The sequence below is a fragment of the Callospermophilus lateralis genome, chromosome 4, assembly GCF_048772815.1.
Source record: "Callospermophilus lateralis isolate mCalLat2 chromosome 4, mCalLat2.hap1, whole genome shotgun sequence".
In the NCBI taxonomy this organism is placed as follows: Eukaryota; Metazoa; Chordata; class Mammalia; order Rodentia; family Sciuridae; genus Callospermophilus; species Callospermophilus lateralis.
In genome coordinates, this window is record NC_135308.1 from 127,518,489 (window position 1) to 127,543,610 (window position 25,122).

Here is a 25,122-nt window from a genome sequence, read left to right on the forward strand (position 1 = left end):
TCATGTTTCCCATGAGCTGCTCCCTCCAGTGACCTAGCACAGCTGGAATGCCAAGTCAGGCTTGCCCCTGGGAGATGGGGGATTCCTCCCAGAGGCAACTTTGGCTGGAGGACCCCTCCCCTGCCACTTACTCTCCAAGGCCTGGCCATATGTGTGTTAGAACGTTATCAGAGTAAGACAACGGCCAGTCAATTTCTTTCTCCTCTTTCTCTCTCTTCTCTTTCACACCAAGGTCCTACCACTTTCCCAGTCTTTCCCCCTCTTCTCCTACAGGTGGATCCCTAATGTCTTTCTTGAATTTATCATTCTGTCTTGGTGTCTGCTTCTTGAAGGACCTGACTAAAAACGCAAGTGATATGCATGTTTGGGTGGAGGGAGGTAATCAGAATCAAGCAATATCAAGCCATACCCACTGGTGCCCTTTGCTGCTGGATGCTCACAGGTGTACAGCATTGTCAGTATTCAGACACCCTGGAAAGCTTATAGAACCCTCTCACACACTGTTTTATAGTAAATCTGTAGCGGGGGCATGGAGTGGCTATAGCCAAAGAACAGTTCTAAGGCCATATATGATGCTTCTGGTACCATAGGATTATCACAGTACTGTTAGAACTAAACATTCACTGCTTTAAATCTTGCCTGATGTCTTTCAGGCCCTATGCATGGTTTTGTTAGGATTTACAGTCAATCTGAATCTAGCAAACATGTACTTTTGGTTTTTTTTTTCTTTAATAGATAAGTTCATTAACCTCCTTAGAAACAAATCAAAGTAAAGATAAGGGTTGAGCAGTTCCCAAGAATATATAATAGAGAACAACCCTGGGACATTTTGTTTCTGAAGTAAAAGATTTGTCATCTGTAATCTGATTTCAAGGAGATAACTTATTTCTCTCAGAATAAAATTTAAAAGATTCATAGGATAAGATCTGAGCCAATTATGATACATAGAATATTAAAGGTAATGTGTGCAAGCATTATTTACTAACAATGTATCTTTTTAAAATATGGTTCTGTTTTCATGTTGTGAGGTGATGCCCCCTGAATATAAAGACTTGATGAAATCCATTCAGAAGATTCGGGACCGTTGAGGGTTAAAATTGTTAAAGACCATGGCCTAAAACAAAAATGTGAGAACTCCATGATTAAGTAAGAATGACTGGTGTTTTGGGAAGAAGGGCTTTTTTAAAAAAAGGTTACGTGGTCATACATAAAATATCTCTGTGAAGATACACTTCAAGCCATTGCCTCTCTGGACTGGGACAGAGCAGAGCTTGCTAGGAAAATTGCTCTTTGCATCTTATATCCTTGTTTGATATTTAAAACCATGTGAATGTATTATCTTTTAATAAATACAAAATAAATCTAGGACAAATAAAATACCCAATAAAATCTAAGACATGCAATAAAGGGCATAATAGGGATATAGTTTGGTGAGTACAGTTTTTAAAGTTATAAATGGAGATAAGAAAAGTGAGTAAGTGCCTGGACATGTTCATGCTAAACTTCAGAAGCCAGAGTATGACTACTAGACGAGAAATCAAGAGGGGATTGTTCAGCCATGATACATTATATTTTAAAAGGTTTTTTTATACAAATGATGGTTGTAATTCTATAACTGAGTCATTTGATGTCTGCTGGTGATTCATAACTTACTGGATACTCTGGTTAAAACGTCAACATCACTTAGAATGAAATGCAAAGGTATCAAAAAATAAATAAATGTAATATTTGGGGGGAAATAGGAGATCATTTCTCTGTGACCAGGCTCTGTTAAGTGAGCATGATCTCATAGTTTTTTTTTTTTTTTTTTTTTTTTTGTGGATCAGCCCTTGTATATGAGAGTGTGATTAATATTATACACTACAAAAGCTAATGTTCTGTATTTCTGTTCAAGGTTTTATAACCATATTTTTTTAAATAGCATGTGACACACAGAGGAATGAATTTAAAGGATATCTAGGCATTGGGAAGGAACTTTTACTAAATGGCCTTACAAAATTATTCAACATTTGTGTTCTTTCACTAGGTTCTAGAAAGTCTTGATTTTAGAAGCCTACAGATAAACTAAAAAATGAAAAAAAAAAAAATCTTAGCACAAAATCTGAAAATCCTGCTACATTATACTTAGCTTTTCAATTTCCTACCACAGCTCACTGTAAATTTTACAGTTCATAAAGCAGGGAGCAATTCAAGTGGTTCTTTCCACCATCATGTGACAGATCCAGTGGGAAAAGCCTTATACCTGGACTAGAAAATTGTTTTAATAAATCTGTAACTCAGGGATTTTAGCAAATTTGCCTTTAATTTACTTGTGCTTCATTTTTTCTTCCTTGTTCTTCCCTAATTTCTTGAGTATTTATGAAGTTAATAAATGTAGGTGAGCCAGAAAGTGTTTAGAACTCTTAGGGAAACATACTGGTTTGTGTAGTGGGTTGGATGATGCCCCCACTGCCATTCCTCCATCCAGAACTGGTGAATGAGACCTTATTTGTAAGATGAGGTCATCCCGGATTCTTTGGAGGACTGTAAGTCTAATGACATTAAGATACAAGAGGAGAGGACACAGAAAAGGCGGTCATGTGGAGACAGAGGCTGAGACTGGATTTACACAGCTACAAGCCAGGAACATCTGCCCCTACCAGAAACTACAAGAAGCAAAGGTGGATTCTCAACTACAGCCTTCAGGGGAGAAAGGGCCCCGCTGACCCCTTGATTTCAGATGCTGACCTCCAGAACTGTGAGAGAATGTCTCTTTTGTTTGAAGCCACCAAATTTGTGGGAATTCGTTACCGCTGCCACAGAAACGGATGTACTCTGATTTAAGTGATCGTTGTCATCTGGCCTTAAATGATATGATCAAGCCTGTGAAAATTATTTGAAAAATTTATATAGGTACTAGTATAAGAGTGGGATGATCTTGGACAGAATTTCACTAGGGGCAAATTTTGCTCCCAGTTAAGAAATATTTGGTAATGTCTAGAGACCCTTTTGCTGACACTTTTGAGTCAGGGAGGGGTGGTCCTGGCATCTCAGTAGTTGGGCCAGGGATGCTGTCACACATCCCTGAATGCACAGGGAAGTCCCCACCCCAGCTAAAGAATTATCAAATCCTAGTGTATGAGACAGCCCAGCATTGTGAGATTAAAACCTTAGCTCTATCATGAATTTGTGAGAAAGATAATTTATCCTGGGCACTAAACCTCTTGAAGGTTTAGTTTTCTCACCTGTGAAGCACAATGATACTAATACCTACCAGGGTTTTATAAAGTTCCAATAAGATATTCTGATCAAATAACCATATATTTTAAGAATTCTTTGATAGTAACAAAGAGGCTTTCGTGATTATTTTTCTTCTATTTCTTTAATGCAAACAAAAGCAACCCTTTGATTTTTAATTAATATTGTAGGAAGTCCACAATGAATGCATTCACTGAGCCACAAGGGACTCACTTTTATACTTTTATGGTTATTATCTCAAATAAAACAGTTCTCAGAAATTTCATGACTATTACTATTTAATGGTGTTTTTCAGTGGCAAGGATACCCTGGAAGCGTTCATAAAGTTTCTCTGGGGAACTTGTAGTTTATGTCAGATAAATAACAATACCAAAGCCAAATGAACTGTTGGAATTTTAAAGTAATGTGCATAATAAAAGCAGAGATATCAGTATGCAGGCTTTGAAGTAACTTTTGGTATATATATATATTTATATTTATATATATTATATATATATATATTTATATATATATATATATATATATATATATATATTATATATATATATGTATTTTTCCCTCTAATGATTATTACAGCATCCCCATGAAGCTAAATTGGACAAGTGTTATCCTTATTTGACTTAGGAGAATACTGAGGCTCAGAGGAGCAAATCAGCTTAGTCATCTATTGGAGGAGCTATGATTAGAACTAACATTTTCTCATACTTATTTCACTATGAAGTATCTTGCACACCAGTGCTTTAGAATAAGGTTATAATAATGATCACTGCAGCACAGCAGGAAAGGTGGGTATTCATATAAAGATTCAAAGACAAGAAATTCTTTGATAGACATTTCTAGGAAGAAAATTGTAGTCATGAGACAAAACATAAGATTATGCTTGTTTTGGAAGCAGGCTGGGTAAGTTTCTATGATGCTTAATCCTAGACCTTCATCTAATAACTTTTATTGAAACACCTAAACTGTGATGAATGGTGTCCTAAATACTGTAGGGAGTACAGAGGGGAGAAAAAATAAGCATGATCTCTATTTCAAAAGGGTCATATATTGAGAAAGAAATAAATCATTTAAATGGATTGAAGCCAAAGTGTAGTATAGCATAGATAATAAATACATTTAAGAGATATTTCCCCAAAATTAGATTCTTAAGATAGATCTTTAAAAGGTAAGGGGTTCCTCTATGAAAGAGACTGTATTCAATATGAATTTTATATATGTTATTGGCCAAACAGCAGGTGTAACATAGCTATCCCTGCCCACATATGGGTGGATATGGATGTAGTCATTATTCCTGGTATCCTGGCTGAATGGCAACCACTGACCATTTCATTCAACTTATTGACCATGAGAATCTTGACTGCCTGGAAATATCTTCAACATTATCTGAGCACAAAAGTGCCAACATCAAAATTTCCACAATAGGTGTAAATGCCTTGGAAGAATATTCTAGAGAGAATAATGAAACACTTAAGAAATACCATGTCATCAATGCACAGAGGGAAATAGCATATGGAAAAATGACATTGAGTCTCAACTTCTCAATTCAGAAGAGTTAGAATGCATTTTGTTAATACCATAATCAATTACCTTTAACATAGTTTCCATTTCATAGAAGTATGTGGGTGATATAAGATTAAATTTTACAACAATACAATCAATATTTTAAAAATTTAAATAAAGGACTGCCATATTTCAATGGCATCACTATTTCCTGTTTAGAAGTACTTAAAATGTGACTTAACATATGACATTTTAGATTCAATTAAAACCGATGTATTTCCCTCTTATAATACATAGGATATATATCTCTACATAGTCCTGTGTAGAGATATGATCTATGCACATATTAGAGACTTTAAGAGTTAAGGTAGAGAGACAGATTTAATTTTTTACATCCATTTTATCCTAATAGTCCTTTTCCTGTAAAACTTATGTTTTCGATGCCTTAATTTTTTATATCTAATGCCAATTCACAACATAATTTTGATAAATACAGGCAGTGTAGACCTATCTTAACTTCAAAACTATTTCTGAGATGAATAGTTGCCTTCTTTAAATAAAAGAATTATTTCTATTACCTCCAATGACAAGTACTGTAATGAATTAACACTACTTGTCTCCTTAACGTATTATAGGTCAGGCTCATGATATATTAGGGGTTTGAAAGAAATTATTTGGAATTATTTTAATTAGGTTATTCATGCTTGGCAGAATTAGAAAAAACAAACATGTGTTTGAGTAGCAATAGCACTTGCTTTTATGTGTCAACTTGATTGGGTCATGGGGTACCCAGATATTTGGTCAAACATCAATTCTCCTTAAATATAGGAAGTTTTTTAATGAGATTACCATTTGAATTGGTAGACTGAATAAAGCAGATTTTCCTCCCTAATGTGTGTGATCCTCATGCAATCAGTAAAAGGCCCCAATAGAACAAAAGGGCTGACCTTCTTGTGAGTAAAGGTTAGTTCCTCTTGCATGGCTGCTTGAGCTGGGACTTGAGTTTTTATTACCTTTGCAATTCAACTTAAATATCCTCTTCTTTGGTTTCCATCCTGCTTGCTTTTGAAATGGAACTATAGCTTGTTGACTTCAGATCTCAGGACTTCTCAGCCTCTGTAGTCCCATATGCCATTATCTATGTCTACTCATCTACCTATCTATCTTCTATATAATGTTTATACAATGGAATCCTGTTGGTTCCATTTTTCTGGAGGACTCTGTACCCAACCTTGATAATTACTTTTATACTCTTGCTACTCAAAGTGTGGTCTTGGACCAGCAACAAATCACCTGAGAGCTTATTTAAAACACAGAATCTCAGGCTCTCAGGCCCCACCTCAGACCTACTGAATCAGAATCTACATTTTGACAAGATCCGCAGGTGATTTGTATGCACATTACATTTGAAGTACTTCTTTAGAGTATTTTGAAGTCTTTGCCTATAATTTGTGTTACTAGAGTACAAAAGAGTCTTATAATTATTTGACATTAATACTTCAGGAGAGATACAATAGGGAGATAACAAAGAAGTTTTTTTCCCAAAGAATTTTGCATAACATTTGGCAAATAATTTTAAAATGACAAAAAGAAAAATATCTATAAAATTTATATTCCTAGAAAATTTTAAGATTTACTAATTTCTAAATAATAACAAACCACAATTTGACATCTATTCCTTTTGCAATAGCAATAAGATTTCTGTACTTTATGGTACAAATAAATCTTGTGAATATCAGTGTAAATTCCTCTAAACATTCTAACATTGACTTAGAATATATGACATACTGTAGCTAATAGCAACAACCGTTTAACAATGTTAAGAATAAGATTTATAAAGCACTCCCTTGTTTGCAAAAGTAGGTTAACACATATCAGTAGCTCATAAGATGCAATAAGCTTATAAAATAGCTATAGAGTATTTCTTCTGAATACTTTTACTACTTTATTTATCATTTAGATTTTTACCTTCTTTAGTTAGAAAAGTCAGTTTGAATTTAAATTTAATAAAGATTTATAAACATTGGCTGAATGATTTTATTACTTTCAACCATTCCTATTTCTCAAGCCAGAGTAGATTGGTGATTTGGTAGTTGTGGTAGTGGTTGACTGAATTCTGCTCTGGTATATATTTTATGTGGCAAAGACATCAAGTACTTCTTTCCTTCCCAGCCCACTTGCCTCCTCTCTTGAGTGTAGCAGGGAAAGCTCCATGGGTAATTCATTTGACAGTCTCTGCTTCTTGTTTCTGAGGAAATAACTCTACTCAGTAATCATCAACCAAAAGTGGCTAGCTGTTGGGCGGAGATGAAGTTGCTACTGTATCTGCATGTCTAGGATAGGATTTAATTGTGAGGGGAAATTGATATCCTATCACCCTGAAATTTGATCTTGCCCGAGGGACATTTAGGCATGGGAGGTTAGCCAAGAGATGTCAAGAGAGCAGCGGATACAGCTGAGACTAGATCTCAATCCCAGACAATTGTGTTCTCTATGTTTAGGGGGATGGAGAAGATAGGGGGCTACTTGTCTTTTGGTTTTGATAAGACAGCAAATTACTCTGAACACAGGAAGTAAACTGCCAGTTTAGAATACTGCATTGTAATACAGGGTATTTGGAAGAACTTGGTACTGTAAAAAGAAGAAATTGTTTTTGGGTAGTTTTTCCACTGCACAGATACATTTGTATGAGGCAAGCAAGCAAAAATATTTGGAGGGTACAGAAATATCACTTTTATGAGATAAAACTTTTACAAAATTTTATTAAAATAAATTAGGTGAATAACATCCAGTTGTCTTTTAGATTAAAAATTCCCTGGTGACTTTTTAGAAAAACTAATTTATGAATTTAGGATTGGGTCAATAATTAAGCTGATTCCTCAAAATTAGTTAATTGTTCGAGAGGGTATAATGGAATAAAAAAGACTTTACTTTTAAGAATGCGAAACCATAAAAACAAAGGTCAGAGAGGCAAGGAGAGCTGTTATAGAAAAATAGACTCATTCCATGCATAATTAAACTAAACCAACTCTTTCATGGAGAATACAAAAGTGCTAATTAATGCTAAAACTTCAACTTTTCAACATTTACCTTGCAATGACTTAGCTTCTGTCATAACCCACCCAGTCTCTCTCCTGATAGGTTTCTTCCTCTCTGCCTTCAAACAAGCAGTTTGCTCTTTCTTGATATAAAAGAATAAAGAAAATTTTTTGTCTAACTTAATCCCATTATTCCCCCAAGGTATCACTTTGTATTTTTTATTCATTTGCTAACATTCTCTTTCCAAGGTCACTACTGAACTCTTCCTTCTTAAAATATTTAATGTAAGTAAAAGTACCTAGCATATAGTTAATATTTCAGATATTTGTACCTTTTCCCTTTGTTTAAATTGCAAGCATTTATTTTCAGGGTCCTTATCCCCTCTCATTTTCCATGACATTTGATGTTTTTGACTTCCATCCAGTAGAATTTCTCTCTTCAGGTTGTCCATGTTTTCTTTTTTCATATTCCTGTCTAACATTGACATTTATTTCCATCTCTAAGTTGTACCCTACACTATTCCTTTGACCATACTTTTCTTGGCTTCTTTGATGGCTTATTCTTTTCATCCCACGCTTTCCCCTTGATAAGCTCCAATCAGTCCACTAAGACGTGAAAAAATTCCAACTCTACATTGTAGTTCACTAATCTCCTAACTATGTTCCATTTAAAAAATTAATTCAAATATATTGCCTATTAGATATTTCTACCTGGATGTCATGCTATTAGATAAAAACTGATATTTCTCAAATTGAATTAATCATCTTTTAGTCCAGCTACATTACTTTAAATCTGACTTGCTTATGGTACCAGTATTAGTATTACAGCTTAGGTTCAAACTTGTTTATTCACTACATTTTTTTTCCTTCTTTCATTTTATTTTATTGATTGAGAAGCCTAATCTATTTCTAGATTCAGGAAAGTTTTTCTTGGGATATGGCTATAGTTAATATTCCATTATTTTTTTCGTTTCTTTGACCAATGCCAATATTGCTCTCTTTTTTAAAAACTTTGTTAGATCACAGTGAAACCCACTTGGAGACACCTTCAATTTTATAAATCTGTACATAGCAGAATATCCCATCAGAGTTCACCTCTCTTGATAGAGGTGCCAAAAACTTGTCTTGTAATCAGAAAGGTATTATCAACCTTCTTTGTCTCTCAAAGATATAGGAGTTTTTCCATAACAGGATAAATCTCTTTGATTAACAGAGGGTTACTCTAGTAACAACTTTGTATTTGGAGAACATAAGATTAAAAACTGCTGATCTTTCTTGGGAAAGAAAGGAAAAGTAGTCTTTGGGTGGCTGATATTAAAACAATCGAGATTCCAAAGAACTCAGCGCCAAGAGCTATAGCCTTGGGAGGGCTCTGAGGGATGGGTTCCTATTTCCTTGCTGCTACAGGGACCTGTGTCTAGATCTGGATTATCAAGTTATTATTTCAGCAGCAGATAGACAATAACTCCTTGATTCTGTGCAACCCAGCTTCAACAGTGACGACCACATGGCCACAGCAAGCAATACACAGAATCCAGTGCTATCACGGGCTGTGCTGGTTGGGCTGTGTGAACACTGAGGTTTGGGCCAATGGGAGCAGAGCTCCAAAGAAAGTACCTGACTGCCTACTAATAAGGAAATTAAGGGCTCAAGATATTACTGGGGAAAATAAAAATCTGATTGTAATTACATTTTGAGCTTTTAGGGCATTTTATATTGGTTTTATATTTAAGAACACTATAATTTATAGAATAACACTTGTTTGCTCAGGATAGTTTCAGATTATACCTGCTATCCCATTGTAATTTGGAATAGTTTTCTTTTACTCTCAAAGGTGTCCCAGTTTAGATGATATATTGTATGGTTATCCTCTCTAAAAACCCTCAGTTCTGGGGTCTTGGATGGAGTAGGGGTTTGTTTTCTTCCATAAAAAAGCAAATCTTGGGACTTGGGTCTTCAGACAAAAAACAAAACAGAGAAACCAATAATTGCTTATTTTAATGTAATTGGCCAACTACCTTCCCAGCAAGGAGGGACGGTGCATCATATGTCCCTTTTTTATGCAAAGTTAAAAAGGGGTATGTAGGTGTCCTATACCCTCTTCTCTTTTCCCCAATAAGTGGGATATGTAATGTCTACTCTCGTGTGTTTATTTCACAGAAACAAGAACAGGATAGTTCTCTAGTGAAGAAGCAGCCGGGCTAACCATGCTTTTGAGAAACAGAATTAAGGTCCATTTGTAAGATGTGAATGTCCATGAATGTAAGACTCTGACCAACTGGATTAGCTCCCTCCCGCCCCCCCCCCCCCCCCCCCCCCCCCCCCCCCCGCCTTTGGTTACATGCAAGAATGTTGCCTTTAGCTCCTTTTCCTTTTAAGAGATTGGAATTTGTATGGATGCTTCCCCAAATACATGGTGTGACTTCTTAGAGTATGGTGTCCTGATTGGTGCCTTTGTTCCCCTCATATCTCTTCTCTAATCCATGTCACACCTGATCATTGCAACACAATTCAACAATGAATTCAGTTGAACTTTCAAAGCCTTTTACTCTCCTGAACTCTGCTGTGGCTTTACTTTCACCTTTTTTGTTCTTTCAACACCAAACCAAGTATTACTTCCTCCATACAGTATAGTTTCAAATGAAATAGGTACATGAATGATCTTGTGACCTGGTCATTCATAAATTGAAGATTCTAATTCATAGGTCTTTTTTGGCACCTGAGTTTCTGCATTTCTAATCAGCTTTTTCAGGTGATGTACTTGCTGCTTGTCCTCTGGACCAGATTTTGAGGAACTAGGTTTTTTAAGGCCTAGTGAAAATTTTCTCAGTTTAACCCACTGCCTTAATATAGCCAAAATAAGGGTTGCAAAATTGTCTTTGGCTATTCTTAATGACAGACTACTCATTCTGAAAGCTATATTCTCTTGTAGTTTTATTCTTATCTGCTTTTATCACAGGTAGACAGAAAACATATTTAGTGCAGGCATGGTTCTCTTTAACTCTTGCAATTTGTTATAGTAGGGTCTCACTGCCTTGTATATTGTAGGTTTATAATAAATATGTTGATTAATTATTCTTGAAAAGTGCCTTCATACTAATCTATCAATGAGAACCCTTGAGATACATCTAAATTTACATTTCACAACAAGCAAATATTATAAGCAGACTATAAAATATATTAAAGAAAATGCTTTTTGTATCATTAAATTCTAATGCTAAAAAGGAGTAAGGGTCTTTGCTATGTTAATGTTATAATACATCTAACTAACCTTTATGAATCATGGTAGGGTCAATATATATTATTGCTGTGATTATGTGTTCTTGAAATTCACCAATCACAGAATTATTGATTATAAACCTGACAATTATTTCCAAGCTTATTTATATAAAATTGATTTATTGGACACAAATGCAATCAACTGGAATGGTGAAATACATCCTCTTAGAGAGTTCCTATTAAAGAGTTTTGAAGGATTTCAAAAGATAGATAGATGGTTTACAGAAATAACATGCAGTAAATGCTTTCCAGAACTTTGAAACAAAGTTGGAAAGCTCCCATAGACATTGGGATATAACAGTCTGTACAAAGGCTGATAAGCATTTGAGGGAAAAATGGAATAAAATGGTTATAAATCTTGACCATAGACTTCAGGTCTCAATTTTCAAATAAATATATTGATTGAAGCATCTCTTAAAACTCTCCGAGGAAGTCATATACTCCTGAATAAATTTTATGGATATATGTTTCAAAATATGTGCTTTGCCAAGGGTTTGCATTTGCCTTTGGTGGAACAAATATGTGTCTGAAATAAGTTTAACCTTTTTCTCATGAAAACCTCATCACTTCTCAAAGGTCTAATGGTTCAGGAAAGAAATTGGAAGGACCATATATTTTCTCAACTTTATTCTCTACGAGATTTTTATTCAATTTTACTTCATTTTAAATTAATGAAATATTCTTTGGGCATTTTCCACATATATCCTACTTGGTAGCATACGTGAAAAAGAAATGGTTCTTGTACAGATGTTCCTAGAGATATTTGTATGATTTTCTTGTAAAGTATATAATGGTTTTTCTTCATCAGCACTAGCAGCTGAGATTTTAACTAGTTACTGTATACAACTAAAGATTGGGAACTTAAATTAGCTTTGATTCTCAGATTGATTAATGAAAACATATGAACAGAGAACAAACATAGATGTTTGACAGAAGTAGTGAGTGTCCCCTTTCTAATAAGACTCCCAATAAAGCCGGGAACGAAGATGCCTTCATAAGTGCTTATGACTTTGACAAATTTATAAATTACTAGGAAAACCTCCTCGTCTGCAAAACATCAAGGAGGCAGACATTAGCATTTCACATCTGCTCTCCTATGACAGTTATTACAGGACTGAGATATGACTCTGCATTTCACATCACGTGATTCGGTCCTTATCTATCCTTGCAGAATGTCAGATTACAAATTGTAACTTGAATCCATGTTTAGGCAGAAGACTTCTACAGTGAATAAAATGTCAGGGGTTTCAAAATGAAGTATCACAATTTGTCACATAAAGAGTTGGGGTCCTAATTAAGCTAAATCATATATTCTCTTTAATAAACAAAATAAGAATACCTTGAGTAGAAAATCAAATTAAAATCTACACACACACACACACACACACACACACAAACACACACATACCTGAATATGCTTTTGATACTATTTAGATAGCAATAAGGAAAAATTTTAATAAGGAAGAATTAAATAAGAACCTTAATGTAACATATAGATCAGAAATATGATAGAGCAAACATTTGTTCAAATATATAGGACAAACACTTGTAAGTACATTTTAATATATTAGGAATGCTGAGGTTTTAAAGCCTTTCATGCAATAGCTGAGACAGTATATACTAAAATAAAGAACACACATTTATTACATACAATGTAATGGGTAGCTTGAATATTATGTGATTGCATATAGTAATGAATAATTTTGGATTAGATGAGATTACAGAAGAAAGTTGTTTTCATGCTATTTTTTAAAAAACATTTTTAGATGTATATGAATACAATATCTTTACTTATTTTTATGTGGTGCAGAAACTCAAACCTAGTACCTCACATGTGCGAGGCAGGTGCTCCACCACTGAGCCCAAGCCCTATCCCTTCATGCTTTTTTTGAAACTAGTAATTTTTCCTGAGGGCTCTGCCTGCTATTTGCCCATTTTCTACATATTATGTTGACTTTGCTATGTTTGAATTCCAACAGCCATGTGAGTAAGCAAATCAATATGCTGGTCGGTACTATGTTTTAGTTCCCATAGGCACCTTGCCAAAAGCAGTAGAAGGAAGTTAGAACCCAGAGAGGGAAGTCAAAGAAGCTCTTTCCCAAATTGACCCTAACCAATCCTTTGGTATGAGAAAAAAAGCACACTGCTTCCATCATGCCTGATGGAATAAAAGTGAGTAAAATTCCACTGGTGGGGCTGGGGTTGTGGCTCAGTGGTAGTACACTCATCTGGTATGTGTGAGGCACTGTGTTCGATCCTCAGCACCACATAAAAACAAACAAACAAACAAACAAATAAACAAAGGCAATGTGTCCATCTACCAAAAAAAAAAAAAAAAAAAAAAAAATTCCATTGGTTTCTTGGTTACTAGAAGAGCCCAGAGTTCCTTTCCCAAATAACTTCCAGTTTAGGATCTGGAACTTTGAATACATAGGAATAAACAGGATTTTCTTTAAGGGAGATAAGTTTTACAAAGATCTACTGACTTAAGGAGCAAAACTCTCATATTTCCGAACTCTTCATATATTCAAGGAGACTCTTCAGGGCTGAATCACTAAGGAGTGACACTAGCTTTCCATTAGTGACATTTTATACTTACTGAGTATCCCTTGAGAATGTGGCTTGTATTCACTGATAAGGACAATTCAGTGCAATTCCTCTCCTTATCTATAGAGCTACCCAAACAGAAGTTACCCCACCTGATTAGTCCTGAAAAGAAAGGGGAACATTCTTCTCTTGGTTTCTCTACCTGGAAAGCACCTCTTGATTTTCATTTGTGCTGTGAGTGTGTAGCAAGAAATGATGATGAACTCTATTTTTTCTCTGTATTCTTGGACATGTGAAAAATCCATTTTATTTTCATACTAAGTCTTCTATTTTTGTTGTTTTCCCCCCCAAATAAGAAATATATGCAAATAATGGTTGATCAACTAGAAAAATGAAAATATTTTTGATTTTTTTCCCTACCACTAGAAAATTAAGATAGTTTCAATGGAAACAGGGCAATTTCCTTGAAGGGATGAAATATACTCAGTTTATTTTAATACCATTTTTGTTGATTATTTTGTAGAAATATGTGACTGCAGGAAGATTCTAAATTGTAAACTTTAGCAAGCACCAACTTCCTCATTTCATGATTTGAGACCAATGCTGGGGGGAAGTGTGAGATTATTGCAGGGTTTTGTCTTTTTTTTTTTTTTTTTTTTTTACTGTAACACAGCAAAGAAGGACATTTTTATGGATGAAAAAATTCATGCAAACAACAAGTAAAGTAGATTCAATGATACAGAAATACATTATTAATCTGCACAGTATGTTCACAAAGGTTGTATACATACTACATTTTCTATAAGTTTATAATGCTGCATGACTGTCATAGTTCAAAGTACAGAAAAGTACACATCTGCTGCTAGTGGTATTCAGCCACCTGAGTACCTATGAGAAGTTTATCAAGTGCATAAACCTATCCTTAGAGAAGATTCTTGGTGCTGCTGCTCTCTAAACAAACAATAGGTGATGTCAGGAAGCTTCGGGAGAGAAATGTGATTGTGAGCATTGATGAGCACAGACCCTCAGGAAGCACAGCTGGCCAGTCTTGCTGGTTGTCTTCTAGGTTGCCAAGGCTATCAAATAGGGGAAGCTGGAATGGCCAAGAAATCAATTTGCAGAATAGTAAAAAGGTCACCATGGTCCAATGTAGTATGCTGCATTATTTGCAATGTATCATCTGCTCAAACGTGTATGCCACATCAAATGACAACAATTGTGAAATGAGAAATGGGTTGCTGGACCCCTGCTGATGGTTTAAAATAAACTGAAATCATTTTCTAGGACCCTTGTTTTAGGCTATGTGATATTGTGCCTCTTGGTAGCTTACTTTGTAGTAATTTTATTAACCTGTTCTTCTTTAATTAAACTTTTTCTTTTGAAAAAAAAAATTCTAACCTGCCCCAAAGTTGGAATTCTATTGCAATTTGTCTGCATTCATCTATAGGTACCTTTATTTTGTCACATTTGCATCCTCTTTCCAAATGCATGTATAAATGGGTACATGTACATATATATGTAACCACATTCTTCCTCTTGTATAAAAATATATTCATTTTCTGCAGCCATTTCAGTGTAAGCTCAGCTGAAATCTCTGAAGAACTGTGGATATTTTCTTTTGTAAGCTCACTACTACTTTAAAATTCAGGTGGTTATCTATTCTTAAGTGTTCTCTGATTGGAACATTTAACTTTCCATTATTTTTCCCAAGAAGAGCAAGTCTATAATGATACAGTCCCAGATGCCTGTCTATAACTGGTATCCTTCAAATGAAGGCCCCTGGCCACTTTCAGCAACCTCCTTCCAATTATTCTTACATGCCCTTTCTTTTCATCTACTTTTTTGTTCCCTTTTCATTTTCTCTTTGCAATTGATATTTTTAAAGGCCACCTTCTACTGCTCTCTGTTCACCTAAGTAACTTAATTACATTTCTGGGAGCTGCATTGCTTATCTAAATGTATCTGCCTAAAAAAAAGAAAATCTAGGTGATATTTTGCAGCTTGATGACTGTTTTTTCCTGCAGCCTGTTAGAAGGAGACTTCATTCAAACTGTAAGACATTCTAGAGTAAGTAGTTCAGTAGCTGAGGCAGTAATTAAGATCATGGGTATTTGAAGAAGCAGAGGCAAACTTGCAGGTAGATCACTCTTGGAAGCCTTTTTTCTTGTCAGCAACTTAGCACCTGATGTTTTGTCTGGCAACTAAGAGCTCGTTTAGGACTTTTCTCCCCGAAGCTCTCCTCTATTAAAGCAGAGAAATTCCATTGATCCCAAAGAAGTCTCAGGAAGAAAATGTAGTTTAGTAGTCTATTTCAGAACTTTTCAAAAGCAATTGCCAAGTAGAGAGGCAGGGTCTCTGTTTAAAAAAAAAAAAAAGAGTTTATCCCTGAAAGATCCTCCTTCAAGGATCCAGGTTAGTAGCCTGAAATCAATTCAAGCAGCTAAAAGGATGAAAGGAGATTTCATGGTCTGGGGTATCTTCTTTTCAGTGCTCTGGTTAGGGGTTTTCTTTGGCTGCCTGACTAGAGGCAAAGATTAGTGACACAGTGCTTGCTTTCAGTGATCTGGGCTTCTGTGCTTGTTCCCCTGGAATGAAACCCAGGCTGTGGGAACCAGGGGTCCTTTTCACGTTTGTAGGTTAGGATGTACAGGGTTTACATAGCTACATTCACACCAAGTCATCAAGAAGAATTGCATTGGTATTTTGAGAATACCCAGGTTTTTCTTTCTCTTAAAGTGACTACAGGAAGCAGATCAACCTTTCTGGAGGGCAGATTGGGCTCTTGTGTAGCCAGAAAGGCAAATTTGATTAGCTCTTTCCTTATGCCTTGGATCTGGTGGTTTGATGTGAGGATGGAGGGATCATCTTTTTCCTGAAGTTTTCTTGCAATCTGCCACAGCTAAGGAGCTCTTCTCAGCCATATCCATAACTAAAGTGCCCTGAGCTTTTTGTTCTGAATACCAATGTTTTTGGCAATGGAGTAAGCCACGGGTGGTAAGAGATATAGAACACACCCAGAATCCATCCATAACTTTTTTTTTTTTTTTTTTTTTTTTTTTGGTATTGGGATTGAACTCAGGGGCACTCAGCCACTGATCCACATCCCCAGCCCTATTTTGTATTTTATTTAGAGACAGGGTCTCACTGAGTTGCTTAGTGCCTTGCTTTTGCTGAGGCTGGCTTTGACTGTCCATACTTTCTACTTTCAGGAATCGAGTACAAGATTTTCTTCTTATAAGTTGTTTTATTGATAGAATTACAACATTTGGTTTTCTGTTGGGATAGGTTCCTTTTGAAAACAAAATAGTTCTCAAGATTCTCAGTGTTTAATTGAAAGGCCTGGTACATAATGGGACAGTGTTTCTCAAACTGTGGTCCCTGGACCTGTAGCACCATCAGCATCTGAAAACATATTAGAAAAGATCTTTAGAAGCTCAATAGGGCCTTCACAGATGTTTGCTGAAGATAATGCTTGTTTTTCAATTCTGAAGGAGAATAATGTCACTAATACTGCATTGTAAGGCTGTGGTTCCCAAACTTTACTCTACCTAAGAATCATCAGGAGAATTTGTTGAAACATAGATTGCTGAACCCCATTCCCAGTGTCTGTCATTCAGTAGATCTGAAGTGGAACTGAGACCATGCATCTCCAACAAGTCCCCAGGTGATGCTCATGTTGCTGAGGACCCCATATTGAGAAGCATTGGTCTGATACAGTGATTCTCAACCTTGGCTTGACCTTGGGGTTGATTTTAAATATACAGAGGACTGGTTGGGACCCCAGATCAAGTAAATCAGAATCTATGTAGGTGGGTGTATGCATGAGAGCCTTTAAAATTTCCCAGGTTATTCTATTAAGCACCCAGCTGTGAATTACACTGAAAATCATCTCAAAAGAGTGGTCCTCAAGCCTAGTTTTCCACTAGAATCACTTAGCAAGCTTTAAAAATCTTGATGCCTAGATTTGTATCCTAGAGGTTCTGAGACTACTAGTTTGAGGGACCACCTGGGTATTGACACTTTTTGAGAACCTCCCACACAACTGATTCTGATGTGCAGCCAAAGTTAAGAACCACTTCCTTAGATACACCTTGCAGCTGAGAGACTTTTCATTGTAATCTTGTACAAAGAATATAACATTGAAGGAAAATAAAATTCCTATACTGATTTATTCTATGGTCACTGTACAGTTTCCAAAATTATATTGAATGAATTTCCAAAGCTATGAGTTGGTATATTTATAGTAAATCATCGAAATTTCGAATTAAAGCTTCATCCTAAATTGCCATAAAATTAATTTACTTTGAAGCAGACTCACTTTTGTTTACCATGTGTGTGCTGTTTGTTTAGATAAATACCCAAAGGAGGAAAAATAATTTCATTTATCATACATTGAATTTACTTGCCCATTTTCTTCTCAGTTAAAGGTAATCTCTGGTATAGTAAAATATAGCATTGTGGAAATGTAAACATGCAAAGAACTCTGGCCCCATCAGGAGATAAGATGTTTACCTGTCTGGTTTGGTTGGTTACAAATTTACACAATATCAAGGATCTGGTACACAGGTAAAGCAAGACTCCTCAGAAGTGACATTCAGGAGCCCGAGAAGCTCCTAAAAAATGGTAACCTGACTGCACATCAGGAGGCTGTTGAGTCAGCGAAGCATCAGCTAAGCTTCAGAGGCCCTAACCTAGGCTGAGGCAGACAGTGGTAGTGGAGTTCAAATGATATTTATCAAAGTACCAAAACACTTGTAAATACTAACAGGATTCACATTAAAGGTCTTTACACCTGTGGAAGACATCCTTTGTGGTGCTAATTGTCCCCCCTTAACTCTACAACAATCTACATCCATGACATTGAGAAAGCTGCTTAATTCTTCCAGGCCTTGGATTTTTCCTTTATTTTAAACTTTATCTTGCAAGGAGAAATATATAAGGTAATGTGCAAGCATTTAACCCAGTACCTGCTACATACAAGGAGATCAGAATTATTCTTCCCCTTCTGTCCTTTCTAATATTACAAAATTTGTCTTTGATCATCAACAAAAGAGACAAAACATCATTTCTTTCCTCCCTTTCCTCTTTCCTACCCATTTCAACTTTTACTGCACTGCTACAAGGTCTTAGCCAATGTGATATATGTGTGGGGATACAAAGATAAAAAAGCTTCTATCTCTGCCCCTAGCATACAAAGTCTAGTGAGACAAATAAACATGCAATTATTTTACCAAAAGTATGAAAAGTGAAAAGTTGGTACACAGGCAGCACAGAGAATGGCTTCTCAACTCGCTATGAGATTTGGGAGTATTTAGAAGGAAGTTATGTCTTTGGCATTGGGTAAGAGTTAGCTAATAATGGTGGGATCATGGGGAAGAGTTGGAAGTAGGGAGAATTGCTGGCAGAGAACAGAACAAGTGAAAGAACAGGGAAGCATATGCTATATGAAAAAAGCACAGCACAGGTTAGTAAGTTTGACCTGCCTGGGAACTGCTGGACAGGTGTGAAGGATGAAGCAGGAAGAGTAGGCAGATCTCAGAACATCTATGCCCATGTTTTTCGAAGTGTGGTTCTCCTACCAGCAGCATGAGTATCACCTGGGATCTTGCTAGAACTACAAATTATTATGGGCTACTCTAGATCCACTGAATGATAAAGGTTGGGCATGAAGCCTACACATCTTTGTTTAAACAAGTCCTGCAGATGTTTGTGATGCATGCTAAAGTTTGAGAAACACTATTTGCTGTGCATTGGAGTCCCTCTACAATTCATGTTGAAACAATCTTCAACGCAATACTATTAACAGGTGGGGCCCTTAGGAGACGATTAGGGTTGAATTGGTACTGCAAAGAGACTGTGTAATGTATAAAGTAGTGAAAGGTAATGGTTAGTATGGCCAAATAAACTGATTGGATAGCAAAATCTCTGGTTCTAGGAACAAATATGTGGCGGCATTAAATCACATAAATTATTCAACACCTTCTGTTTGGGTTGCTTGTTGGAATAAGATTGGAGTCTTATTGGTAACAGTGCAAGAACTACTCACTAAAAGCTTGGCTTTCAGCTAGGGATAAGAAATGGGCCAGACTAGATTCTTTCTGCTAAGTCTTGCTTATTTTCAAAACAGAAGCTGACCTATGTTCCTTGCTGTAAGAAAAGGTTCCTGGGAGAAGGTGAGCCTTTGGATGATGCTGGCTTTGCGGGTGGAATGTACCTTCAAGCCTGTTCTCCAGGGCTGGGAGGGAAAAGAAAAGGAGATGTTTCGTTGGCTGAGAGAGGAAGAAGGAAAAAATTTTTTTCCACGATATTTGACAGCTGTATCTTTCCGCTGCCACCTTCCCCACAAACCCACGCATCTCTGCTTAGAGTCTGATATAAAACGAAAAGTGAACCCCCCATTTGCCTATGTGCTTTCAATGAAAAAAGTCGGTGCACAAGGACGGAAACGAGAGCGGCTGAAAATAGGTGCATGACTTGTTGAGCATACAAATCATTTCCCTTTTAGTCTCCATGGGAGGGAAAAAAAAAAAAAAAATCCCTCGTACTCTCTCCGTGCACCAGCCTGTGTTCGGCACTCTGGAGAGGAGGCTGAGGCTGGTCCACTCGCGCTCCTTCCGCGGTCCCCCGCAGGAAACTTTTCTCGCAGGGCCCGTTCGGTCCATTCCGCTCCAGCGGAGACAGTGGGCGTCCTGCGACTCCCCTCCCAGGCAAGGGCCCAGACCCCGCGACGCGTCTGTCTCTTTAAATTCCAGCTGCGCGGCTGGGAAACAGCGCCACTCGCCGCCCAGGCCGACTGGCTGCGAGCGAGCTCGCGCTTTCGCTCCCGGCTGCGCGCCGCGGAGAGCTCGGCTTGGCCCGCGGGCGGCTCGGCGGCGGCGGCGGCGGCGCGGGGCGGGGAGGCGCGGCCCGGCGGAGGAGGGAAGAAAGAGCGAGCCGGGCCGGGAGAGGCGCCGCGCCGGGTCCCGCGCCCGCTCTCGGCGGCCGGAGCAGTTTCCCTCGCGGTGACAAGGATGTGCCTGTGTCGGTTTCCCCCCGCATCTCCTTAAGACGATTTCCATAGTAACCTGACCAAGTGGCTCAATATCGCAAACCTGAGGATTTCGGCGGCCCCCGGGCATGACCTCGGCCAGGTAACGCTGCCATCTATTTCTCTTCCATTGCAAACCGCTGCGCTCCTTCCAAAGTTCCTTTTGTGGAAAATCGCCCAGCCCCGCGGAGCCCGGGGTATTTGCAACAGCGTGTTCCTTCCCAGGTGCTTACCACGGGTCCCCTCCCCTGGTGCTTCCCAAGGATCCATTATCGGATGATTAATAAAATTTTTTTTGTTGCCTCCCCCGCTCCCTCCCCTTTTTAATTCCCCCTCCCCTTTGCTGCGCTCTTCTCGGCTTTTTCCCCGAGACTAGAGATGGGGGCGCCAGGAGAAGTCGGGGGCGGGGAGGCGAGCGCGGTCCAGGGAGTGGCGGGCTCGGATGGGCTGGCTGCAGTGGGCTACTTTGGACATCACGGGGTTGCCCGCGCTGGGGTCACCGGGAGGGCTGTCAGCGCCGGGGAGCCCCGCGTCTCTAGACCTGGGAGGGAGGGATGCAGGCTTGGGGGTGATGGAGCGCTTAGCTGGGTGGCTGGCGAGCGTCCATACATCATAGCTTTCCTTCCCACTCCCCCGCCCCTCTTAGGGTTTCTCTTTCCCCATCCTCCTTTCTTTCTTCCTTTCCTCACCATCCCTCCATTCTCTCCCCTCCCTTTCTTCTTTTTACCTCCCTCCTCTTATTTCCCTTCCTCTCCCCTTTAAAAAAAAAAGGGGGGGGGGAATCATTTGTAACCCTTTTCGTTCTGCCAACATGGGAATAGCTGTGAAACCTGCAGCGTGGCCACCTCAACCTGGTCGTTTTCAGACCCATCCTCATCCATCAACATATTTGTTTCCTGACTCTATTGATCTCCCCCGGATTCTGCAGAAATGCATTCTAAGCTGGGCGTCTGTATGTCAGAATCGGAGTACTTCAGTTCCAAGTATGACATGTATTGTAAGGGTTGCATATGTTTTAAATTCAAATAAGCCATGGGTATAAATAAATATATCTTTGAAAAAAATCAAGTCTTATTCTAAAGTAACTTCCATCTTTAATTATTGTTATACTCTTCCCCCTCTTTGACATTTAATTTGAGAGAACTTGGGAGACAGTTTTTTTTTCCTCTCTCTCCAGTTTATGAGAAACATGCAACTTCTATTTTCTTAATTATCTTTGCTTTGAACTTCATTCAGTTTGCACTAACCAGTCACTGAAATGAGTGGGTCATAATTAAGGTTCAGATACTTGCTTCCTGAAGTCCAAGCTAGCTGAACTGGTAACCTCTGGTACAAAGTGTGAAAAGAACCAGCGGGGCCAGACAGATGCTGCCAAAGAATACAAAAGGCTTAGCAACTCCTGTGTGAAATTACTAGATTCAGACTTTGGTACCTAAAATGTGAAAATACAGTAAAGCCAGATTTTTTTTTTTTAATTTTTTGGTTCTGAGCATGTGTGCAACTACACTAAGTATATAGGTGTAAGTTAGCACTTTGCTATTTAAAAATGATCCACTTTAATTTAAAATCCATTCTTCATTGTTTATGTTGAAGACATTTCCTCACTGTGGTTCTTTGAAACATAAGATGTCTGTATCATGAGAAAACAAAGCCAAAAAACAGGATGACTTGTATTTGACCAGAACAGGATTTATGTGAATTTCTAAAATTTCTCAAGAAAACCTAGTTGTTAAGCTCTCAAGTTTTCCTGAGGTCAAAATATTTCCCATGTGAAAATGGCACTGATCAAGGATTTTTCTCCACTCTTTTAGTCATGTATAGTGTTTATAACAAAACAGATCTCAGTTTTAGAGAGCTCCATTTGTCTCCTTTCCTTTGTCTGCACATTTGTCTTTAAATTCAACTATTAATATAAGATAAAGGCTCTTGAAGCCCAGGAACAGATCAGGAAGAAGAGAAACTACTGGTAAAATGGAAAATACACCTAAACCAAGAGAGAAATAGTTATGTTACTTTACACTGTTTTCTTTGTTTTTAATCATTGAAGAAGCTGCACATTTTAAATGTATTTCTTTCTTTTTCGTACACCCAGTACTATTTATACCAGAGGTCATATTTATCTGATTCAGATTAATATTTACAAAGACTTAATTTCTGCACAGGGGAAATCCAAAATGTAAGCTTTTATTGTTGTGGTTTCTTTCTGATGAACAGTGATAATAGTAATGGTCCTTCATTGTTTTTTTTACCACTGAAATTTTGATGTTTCCTAGGCGGGTAGGTGTCTTTTGACACATTAACTAGTGCTCCCAGCAGGCTGAGTAGAACTTGAATGCACAGTTAATTGTAGATGCAACAAAATGTTCATTTTTCTTGCTCTTGGTTTAAGACATGTCATGCCCTTCTGGTCACTTAATATTTTGTTGTGACTGCTCTTCTTTATGTATATGTACTTGAAGGATTTAACATAAAGATTGTTCCAAATGTCATGTGATTTGAGGTTAAAAGGCGTGTTAGTGACAAGTCATAAATTACCCTATTTATAGTACATTGATTCTGAAACTGTCCCCCTCCACCCTTAGTGATTGTGTTTATAGATGGATCACTTAATGAAAGGGTAACAATGATGAGCTATCTGTTTTATATTAGGAAAGAAAAAGTCCCTCAAATTCACTTACCCCAAAACCTTATTTTCATGGGGAAGAATTTGCAAATGGTTTTGATCTGATATTTTAATAGACTGAATTGCCAAACACTCCTAATTACCAGGAATATATTCTGTTAATTGTGAAAATTGCTAGATCTCAAGTTGTTTGGAAGGCTCCAAATGACTCATCTTTGGAACTCATAGCAACAGGAAATGGTTGTCTTAGGTGGAAGCTGAAGTATGGTCAAAGACCTACACTTTGTGGTCATTCAGAGACTTGATAGGAAAAGTATTAGTGTGCTGGTTTTTCCTACAGATAGTTAGATGTTAACCTTTTGCCTTTTAATGAGAATGATTCCCAGGTCCTGTTTTGCAGTGTCCCTTAATTGTTCATTTACTTGAGAGGTATTATACAATTATCAGAAAACATAAGTTTAATTTTTTTTATAGTAAGTAACTTAGAGAAATGTGTATGAGTGTCTGACTTTGTGCATAGCTGGGATAATTACATTGAGAGCATCATCCAACTAAACTGAGAGATGGTCTCACCTTCACAAACGGTGGGAGTCAGGAAGTTGTAAAGAGAAATAGGAGCCAAAAAGCCAAGATTATGTTGCTACTTTTCCACACAGTTATTCTTTCAGAGTCCTTTTTTCCTGATGTCATTTTTTTTAAGAAGGAAAATGAGCATAGTCACGTTCCTATTTTTGAGTTCTCAAACATGCATGACATACTATATATGTGAGTGTACATATGGTAGATATTAAGACACACTGTCCCTCTGAGGCAACAGAAGAGACTTCTGAATAGAGAATGGAGATCTCCTTGGATTGTTGATGGATGGGTAATGGTATGTATTTTTCCTTCTGTTCAGGAGAAGGTGAATATATCACTCTATTCCATGGACATAGCTCAGTGACTAATCACATAACACAATGTGCAAGTGCTGAACACTCCCAGCAGGTAACACCCTTTTATTCACATGATGTGAGTGGGGAATAACTTTGCTTCACTTTTATTTTTAACCATTTAAGAGTTCCTCTCCCTCCCACACAGGAAAGGAAGCTTCTGTGGACCTCAGGGAACAATCTTTCTGTTCAGACTTCATGTTTCCTCCCAATTCTGATTGTCAACAATAATATCTGATATGAGTCTATGGTCCTGATGTTTCCATAGGTCATCATCCTTCTCTGACCCAGTTCAAGTCTTGGGACAAGCATTGTGGTAGCACTGATTCTGATTTAATGCAGCATTCAAGTTGGTTACATAACTCGGTGGTCTTGTAAAAGAAAGCTCCGACTCTCTAAAATTGTATATATTTACTATTATAATTTGGATGATTCTAAAGTGTTCAAAGAAAAAAAAACTGATCCCAGTAAAGATGTAAGAGCTGCTGGTTTATGTCCCTGGATTAAGCAAGGTTTGTACAATGATACCTTCTGCTAATCATTTTCACAAGAGTTGGCTCATTTTAACTATTTGGGATAATGGAGAGGTAGAGATTTCAAGGTCAGGAAGTTTGGCTGGTGACACAGCCAAAGTTTTCTTGAGACTAGAAAGCAAAGTCATTGTTTTGACAAGTTCAGGTATAGCCACATGCTTGAAACTTAAGTATCATTTTATCTTGCTTTGCATGTGCTTGTATGTGGTCCATCTATGTGTAGAGCCATGAGCCTTATATTCCGCTTTGACTTTTTTTCTAATGGGAAAGACAATCTAAGTCCCTATCCTTACTTGATGGCTTTTGGTAGGTTTTTAGGCATATCTATGGGAAACAAGTGGTACTTTTGGTTTGCTAAACTAATGTTGTGAATACAAGTATGACTGCGAAGTCATATCCTTTTGGA